Source organism: Meleagris gallopavo, chromosome 1 (assembly GCF_000146605.3).
Source record: "Meleagris gallopavo isolate NT-WF06-2002-E0010 breed Aviagen turkey brand Nicholas breeding stock chromosome 1, Turkey_5.1, whole genome shotgun sequence".
NCBI lineage: Eukaryota > Metazoa > Chordata > Aves > Galliformes > Phasianidae > Meleagris > Meleagris gallopavo.
The window spans coordinates 141,114,163-141,121,146 of NC_015011.2; the positions used below are offsets into that span (position 1 = coordinate 141,114,163).

Consider the following 6,984-nt stretch of genomic DNA (forward strand, 5'->3'; position numbering starts at 1 on the left):
AGTAAAAAGAAAAAGCACCATTGAAATGTATCAAGTCAAATTCATTAAAAGTTTTCTTTTATCCAGCAGATCCTGTTTACACTCCTCATCCCTCATCCCTCACCCACTCACTTCTGCCCTCTTATTCCCAGTTATTCTAATTCACATGTCATGGTTTCATGATTTTTCATTATCGGTATTCCACATCATAACATCATGCAATGCACTGGGGGTTTGACTGCTGATGCTCAAGTTCCGGGTGCCTGTCCAGCGGAGAAGAGCAGCTACGTTTCCCCAGGGGGCTTTGCGGTCAGCGAGGAGATATAACTCCCGGCAAGGTCACCTGATGCTCTCTTCTCTGCCTGCGCTGCTTCGCTTGCGCTTCTCTGCCTGCGCTGCTTCGCTTGCGCTTCTCTGCCTGCGCTTCTCGCCTGCGCTTCTCTGCCTGCGCTTCTCGCCTGCGCTTCTCTGCCTGCGCTTCTCATCTCAGCGTTGTGGTAAGGCCGATCCACTATCAATTTCACATTCTCTCTCCTTATAAAATTCTGTTGATACCATATTTAGTAAATTACTTTGTTTTACCTCAGATTGTTGCCACTGTTTTCAATTATTTCGGGGTCCCTTATTTTCTTTTTTCCGGGGGCGCGGATCCGCGGATCCCTCCGCCCTTCTAGTCACGGAACCGGGCCGAACCAGCCCGTAAACCGTTGACAGCTGACCTGGCAAGTCCTGGTGTCCTGAAGTCCCTACTTGTTTGGTGACTCTGAAACAGCTGACTTAGGTTTGCGTGGCACAGGCTGGCATGGGCTTACTTCCACGAATGCTGGAGCTAAGCTACAGTACACTTTTACACACTGGGCAGCTTTGAGGTGCTTTGGTGGGGCAGTAGGAAGTATCTACTACTGTGTGGGATTTATCACCACACAGTGATGTGTGTGCTGGGGTGTAAGGGCAACCCAAAGGGCTGAGGAAGTACATGGGAGACACATGAACAATTTGGGTAAATGCCAGCGATACACAATGCGAATTGCATGGCTGCCAAACCAGTTACACATTGCTGGGCAGTGTGGACAACAGATATCCACAGTAGATTGACCTGAAAGAGGTCACAAATATATAAATCTCCTCCACCAGCAAACAAACTTTTCTCTTTTCTTTTCTAGCTTGTTTCTGCCATCTACACCCACACAGTGATGACCCATTCAGTGTCTTCTCTAGTCTCTGATGAGAACCAGCTCACCCACACCTGCCAAAGGCTGCTGAAGAAAGGCCAGGTGTGTAGGCGTCTTACTGCTCTATCTTTCTTCAGTCATATTGTGCAGAGCCTCCAAAAGTTTCCATGCTCTGCCTTAAAGCAGTTTCATGATACGGTGGCTAGTGCTGGGAAAAAAAATTAAAAGCAGTTGAACCATGGCTTCAAGGTGCTATGTAATGAACTGAAAGCTCTACCGAGCTTCATTCAGCCTGGCTAAAAATCTGGATAGAAAGCAATTCTGCCCTGATACAATCTCGATGCTGCACCTGAAAATTCATTTTATTAGAATAGCTAATGCAGAGTGCCTTATATGGGCTTATGGTTGGATCTCAAATTAAAGGAATTTAAATACCCTTCAGTGCATTTCTGTAATTTTTGCTTCACAAAAGAAAAAAAGAAAAAAAAAGATACAGAAATTCTCACACATTAAAGATTGAACAGCATCTAACTAAATAATGTGGCACTGAGAATAAAATCTCATTGTTAAAGAAATATCATGACTCATAACCAGAGTTGCTTTTCATTATTTACTTAAGGACTAGAGAGTACAAAAGATATATTCATCACATACTTCAAATCTGTGTTGCTTACTCATTTTATTTTTGACTGACCAATCTCAGCAAAACTATGCTAATCTTTCCCACAGGAGCTGCTCTGCCCTTGGTTTTTGTGTGTGTCTGACACTGACGGTAACCTCCATTCAGAAAAATAAGCATATTATCAACACATCCAGGAAGAGGCACCTGAAAGCTCATCTTTGTCTTTCTGTTTGGTCTTCCAGACAGATTGCTTTACTCATACAGAGGCTCACTCATTTTAACATCCTTGCAGGAGTTGCTAACATGCTCTGCCACGTGCTTCTTATATAAGGCTCCACTGAACAACTTTGTTCCACCCTAAGTGCAAGGGTAGTGAAATTCAGCATGAAAAATGGTGGGAGAAGACAAAACACATTCTGTAGCTCTTACAGCAAAATGTGGATTTGCTCTCAGGTCCATTATATCAGCAAGCCCACCCGTATGCTAATTTGCTGTTTCTTTGATATTTGAAAAAGTATTTGAATTGAAAAGAAAATAATAAATGCACTGCCTGTTTTCTGTTTCCTTCATAGGGACTATATTTGTTCTCTATGACAGAAATGGCCTTTTGTACACCAAATTTAAATTTCTGAATTCAAATTGTGGAGAAAAAATAAAAAGAATCTCACAGAAGCAAACATGAAATTGCTTCTTGAAGCCTCGAGTGTTACACAGGCTTTTATTTTAATAGAATGATGAAGCAAATAAAATGATGCAGGGTGTTCTATGTGTTATCTATCACCAGGACTTCAGTAGTGATGGTTTAAGCCTGCAACAGAGGTTAACAATCCTGGGGGGGGAAGATTTGGGTTTGCTGGAGGTGAAAAGATGGATGTTAGGTGCCAATGTACTGCTGCTAAGGGTTAAAGTACCCTACCCAGATACCTAACAAGGAGCACAGCCTGAAAGACGTGCGAAATAATCTTATCCTAAGGATTGAAAAGCCTCAAAGGTATCCAGCTAATGTGGTGCACAGGTTATATGAGAGCTGCATATCTAGAACGATTGTGATCTCACAAACCAGAGTAGGCACTACAGAAGTAAGGAATGGGCACCATTCCTCAGGATTTTGGAAAACATAACATGATGTCATTAAGCTCAGAGCTGAAAGGGCTGTGTGAACACTATGGACCCTTGAGCTATGCATAATGTAATACAAAGAAGAAAAGATTCATGACTCTGGGCAGATTTGGAGCCCATCCTCTCCCCTAAGAGCGGGAGAGTAACATGATTTGCTCAGGGACATGATTTAGTGGTGCGTTGTTAGAGTTAGGGTGGTATTGTTAGGCTGCAGTTGGACTTGATGATCTTTAAGGTCTTTTCCAACTGAGCAATTCTATGATTCTAAGCTGAAGGGACCAAGAGAGAAGCCTCTGTGGCCTGCTGCCTGCTGCATATTCCTTGTCATATAAACGTCTGGGTGTTTAAAACATGGAACATGCCTGAGAAATTGTTAGAAAATGACAGTGGGGCAGAAGCCCCATCTTGCTGTGGCTTGTCTGTCCTCAGGCCCAACTGGAGACCAATGATACAGAGTTCAATTTTTCAAGGTGCACCTGCCATGCCTATACCTACCTCCCCCTCCTGCACAACCTGTCTCAGAGATACTGTCTGCTTGACTCAAGCCTTCCTTGACAGCAGGAATCCTGAGAGCTCTGAAGTAACACACTGAGGCTCTTTTGGTTTTCAAGTGTTGTGGGCAATGTCTGTACAGTTAGCTCATGAAATGGAAGCCAGCGGGAGACAAGTTTCCATTTGGATACCAATTTTTTTGGCTTTAATCCATCATCACGAGAACATTGTTTGGTCCATTTTTTGAAGGTAACTGGGGGTCACCTGTCTCTGGTGCAGACCTCAAATCTCTAGTTCCATGACTTGGAAATTCTGTACCTGAAGTTACCAAGTGCTGTGTCCTCCCCTGTGTACTTTAAGTTCTCCCACTGACTTCAACCTGAACAGAACAAACTCTCAACTCGGTAAATTAAACACTCATAAGCACAGGTTCATATGCTGAACTACATCCCATGCTTGAGAACTTGGTTGAATACAGAGAAATTTTGGCACTGGCATCTTGTCAGAAACAGCCTCCTGGCTACAAAGAAACAAATTGCTTTCTGTGTTGACTGTATTTTTTCCCCTCATTTAACCTTTGGTTTATTTCTTTGTCTGCCTTAGGCTTGTGCCTTTCAGAGCTGAGGTCATCTTTGATGGAAGGTGCCTTGCATGGGGCTATGAACAGTGAGCAAAAGTGTAAGTGCAGCAGCAGCGGCGGCTTAACTAAGGGCAGTGAAAGAAGTTCTTATCCTGCTTTAAAAACATGTCTTAGAAATAGAAAAAATGAAAGATCGGCCCACTAATGAGAAAGGGCAAACCATTAATCATGTATTTAAATCTAATACTTCCAGAAAAACCTGTCTTGAATAAGAAAACTTGAGTATGTGCTATTAAGAAGTAGTGTAAATATCCTAAGTAAAAACCTAGGTTGAAAGAAACAGGTATGATATGAGTCAGAAAGATATAATTTATGCAAATCAGCAAGACCAGATTATAGCATCCTAAATTGCAAATGGAAGTAGTTAATGAGTTTACTGAATCTCTAAATTATTTCTGAGCTCTTCTGGTGAGCTGGGAAAGTAATAAGCACTGGGCAAAATGTGGGAGTTGCCTTCATACAATTTATAGCAGTTGATATACCTGATGGAGGGTGTTGTGTTGCTGGTAGTCAGACAGTTAATGGATATGCTAATTTCTTTGAAGTTTATCTTCCTTAAGTGGAGCCTCTTTTTCCTGTACATAGGGATAAAATCAGAGACACCGAGGCAGGAACTCTCTAAGAAGAAAGCCTAAAGCTCTTAAAAGCCAAACTTCAGAAGAGACATGAGGAAGCTGGTTGCAACTGTGTTCCCATGAAGCTCCAGAGGAGCTGGCATCCATGGAGCAAGGGCTCTGCTGGCACAGCTGGCCCATCTCAAAATGTTAAAAAGCCCTCTCAAACTCTGTCCCCAAACCAGCATCTGATTTTGAGCAAACCCCTGGTTTGAATGAGTGCACCAGCACCGAAGGTTTGTTGTGTCTGTGAGGCAATGTGTTACACTCCCATTCCCGTGTGCAGTATACCACCAGCACAGGCCTTGTAAGGTGGAGAGATGAGTGCAATGGACCACAGAGCTGAAACAAAGCTTCAGTGGTAAGGGGTAACGGCAGGAGCTCTTGTGAGGTTCCAGTTGTCTTGAAAAAACTCCTCAAAAGGAAGGGCAGTAAGAAAGAGGGAAAAGCACTCACCTCTTCCCCATCACAGCTGGGAATGACCTTTATTTAGACTGGCATGTTGTTCTTCGTTGCCAGAGTCTGTGCTCATGGAGGGTGAGTCTGTAATGATATGTTTGTGATTCATTATATAAGTGATAGTGACTAATGTCGTTTTGCATGTCATCAGGGGATTAAACACAATCCACTTAATGCACAAGGAACTCCACTATAAAAATGTATTTGTGATTGCTACTGATGACAAATGTTGGCTTCTGAAGTCTGAGCTACTATCAGACAAATCCGAGGACTTCCTGGAGGCCTGCCTATTCCCTTGAAATACCTTATTAATTAACATTTTGCCTACAATAAGCAGTTCACAAAAGCAAGCCTCAGACAGACATTACTGTCTGTGTTAAATAAATTGCTGTTCCTCCCTTGTACCTCACTGTGCTATGAGAATACATCTGCATGTGCCTCTTGTCAGTATGGCAGTCTTTCTAAATTCTATTAGTGAGACTTTTCTTAAAATCAAAGGGAAAGACAGTCAGAAGTAGAGAGTACAGCAAAATGCAGAGGTGGCACCGGAGTGTGGTGTTCATTCTGGTATTGACTGGTGTCAAAGGACGGGAGCCCTCAGGGGGACTTGCTGTTCTTTGGAATTACACATGGCTTAGTCTGTGTTTGTTTGTTTGTTTTCAATCATGACATACTCCCACAACTAGATATTTACAGAATTACGATGCATTTTTGACTCCATTGCACTACAAACCAATTCTGGGAGCGGGTTAGCATGGAGTTATAGTTATGGAGCATCTCCTCAAGCTCAGTGTGGGGCTCCAGCAGGACAGCTGCCCTACCGCCAGCCTGGAAGCAGTAGTTATTTCTGAGCTGTGTTTGCTCTAAACAGAGGACCTTATTTCTGCCCCACGTTAGAGTTAGCCTGAAGGAACACACTTCATGTGGGTCATCAGAGAATCAGACTAGGAGGTTTCTGGAAAGAAATAGGAATTTTCTGGTCTTATGAAAATGGGGCCTGCTGTGTAAGGGCTGGAACAGTAACTATGGCCTCAGCTGTAACTATGTAACATGAGTGGACTGATCAAACAGGAAACAGAATCTGCTAGCTTGGTTCCTGTCAAAGAAAATGCCTTCTCAGTGTGAAGCTCTGGAGGTTACAGACAAGCCATGAAAGACAAAAAAAAAAAAAAAAGAGCACATCCTTAGCAGTCAGCACTGTACTCTGGGTTTGGAACGCCTAAGAAGAACATCTGAGCCATGCTCTCCCTTACGGGGATCTCAGAGAGAAACATTTACTTCCCAGAAGAGCGTGTGGCTGAGGGATGGCCCACTCCTCTAGCTGAGCTCCTGCCCCACTCCCTTAAAGCATGGAGCATCCCAGAGAGCTTCTGGCAGGCTTCTGGGACAAGGAGATCCCACCCCACCTTCAAAGCCTACCAAGTTACGAGGGTCATAAAAACAGTGGTTTGAGTTCAGAAGAGTATGGTTCAAACAGCAAGAGCTTTCTAGACTACGTTTCTGCAAAAAGGCAGATGAAGTCTTGCCTATTCTGTGGCTGTTACCAGGGAGAGGCACCTAGCAGTCAGACACCTCAAAGGAGAAGCTAATGTTCAACTCTGGTTCCAACAAGGACTGACAGACGGTGCTAAGTGAGAAATAAGCCAGATAAACATGATTAGGCTGTTCTCTTCATTATTCTTCTTATTCATTAGTTTGAATGAATGATTATATATTATCTGTATATTAATTTGCTCATCGTAAATCATTTAAGGCAAGACATTAAATATATCTATTTTCCATGATGAAAACAAACCCAATATAGAAATTAACATTTTGCATTTCAGAATCTTCCTTCAGCCTTCTCTCTCAGGACTTATTAAATCATAGAATCATAGAATGGCCTGG

At 42.9% G+C, this 6,984-nt stretch overlaps 1 long non-coding RNA gene across 2 annotated transcripts; it reads left to right on the plus strand.

Moving 5' to 3' along the window:
• The first annotated feature begins 627 nt into the window (after positions 1 to 627).
• On the plus strand, positions 628 to 6,263 carry LOC109363882. Of its 2 annotated transcripts, XR_004162533.1 has the most exons (4): positions 628 to 1,253; positions 1,881 to 2,962; positions 3,988 to 4,062; positions 4,610 to 6,263. It is a non-coding gene; the product is annotated as an uncharacterized LOC109363882 (long non-coding RNA). The 2 variants fall into 2 exon arrangements; XR_004162532.1 differs by having other exon boundaries at positions 1,881 to 4,062.
• Positions 6,264 to 6,984: the final 721 nt, after the last annotated feature.